Genomic DNA, 1359 nt, shown 5'->3' on the forward strand with positions numbered 1-1359 from the left:
CAACAACTAAACATGGCACATGGGTAGGAGAAAGAAGAAAAGCTGAAATTTATTTTAGCATCTGAAGCTCTATTCCAAGAAAGAGTTGGCACAGAAAATTTTTCTAGATATTTAAAAGACACTGAGAGAGTTTGGTTGCTCCTGCTTTCCGCAGTGTCGCCTGAAAAATTCTCAAAGAGGCTAAATCACAAACTTTGAGCAACTGTAACTCACAAACAACGAAGTTAGGACAAAATCGTTCTTTTTGTTTTTCGTTAGATAGGATTTTCTACCTCTGAAGCAAATCTCGGCCCTGTAGAGTGAAACACGAGCTCTCACCTGGAGAGAGGTCCCTGGTTTAGCAGTTCACAGCTTTTGGTGCCACGGGATGCTACAAGAGCATAACTAGATGAAAGAAAGCAACTTTATCTGTTGCTAGAAGAAGAAATAGAGCTCTAGACTGCTCAAACAAAAAGATAATTTTTTTACAAATCAATTAAACTGTGTGGACAGAATGACAACCCAACTGCTTAGTACCCGCCTACGCGAGTCCAATAATAGGAGAATGTTCATGTGCAATGAATGTGTCCATCAATACACACACTGCATGTACTGTACCTTCCAAACGGAGAAGAGATCCTTCAAAAACCATCAACTACTTAATCAAAGTAAGTATCACCTAAACACTAGTAATATGTACTAGCACAATCATGATACAGTAACTGACCATTGGGATCAAACTCCCATATCTCTGAACTGACTTGCATGAATAGGAAGAATTGCAATGAGGCTGATCTAAACACAATCTACAGACATGTAAAATTTCAATTGTAATTGTACATGTACATGTAAAATAATAATGTCAATGAATTATAATGTCATGCATCAAACAGGTCTACAAAAGTAACAAAGTGTAATGTACATAAGTACATACACAGTAAAATAATCATAGCTATTAATGAACCTCTCACCCACACTGGTAGAGCCAGTCACCATGCACTCCACTCTTGACAGTTTCCCCTTTAGTCCACAATCCACTGACTCTCAACAGCATAGCAGCAAACAATAGCTTCCTTGATATGTACACTCCTTTATCAATCTGTGAGTCAATAAGAGTTAAGAGAATACATGTACAGTATATACTAGTGAATTGGTAAACCTCCACATGTATATTATAGTCATACATGTACATACAATTGAGTCAATAAATATTACACTTGCACACTGTACATGTAGCAACATTTACATGTAAATGCAATAAACATAAATGTACATGTACTCCATGCTGATACTATACATGTACATGTATACTGTACACTGTTTGTTATCAACCGTAGAATATTAAAACTTATTAATTCATTTAGGTTTCGGTATACCAAT

At 36.3% G+C, this 1359-nt stretch overlaps 1 long non-coding RNA gene across 1 annotated transcript; it reads right to left on the reverse strand.

Moving 5' to 3' along the window:
- Nucleotides 1-545: 545 nt before the first annotated feature.
- LOC109593073 (uncharacterized) lies at nucleotides 546-1137 on the reverse strand. The gene is made up of 3 exons (XR_002190715.1): nucleotides 951-1137; nucleotides 707-785; nucleotides 546-658 (listed from the first exon to the last, which is right to left on the reverse strand). It is a non-coding gene; the product is annotated as an uncharacterized LOC109593073 (long non-coding RNA).
- Between the last annotated feature and the right edge of the window lie 222 nt (nucleotides 1138-1359).

The sequence above is a fragment of the Amphimedon queenslandica genome, unplaced genomic scaffold (genome assembly GCF_000090795.2).
Source record: "Amphimedon queenslandica unplaced genomic scaffold, v1.1 AMPQUscaffold_2990_Cont25011, whole genome shotgun sequence".
Lineage (NCBI taxonomy): Eukaryota > Metazoa > Porifera > Demospongiae > Haplosclerida > Niphatidae > Amphimedon > Amphimedon queenslandica.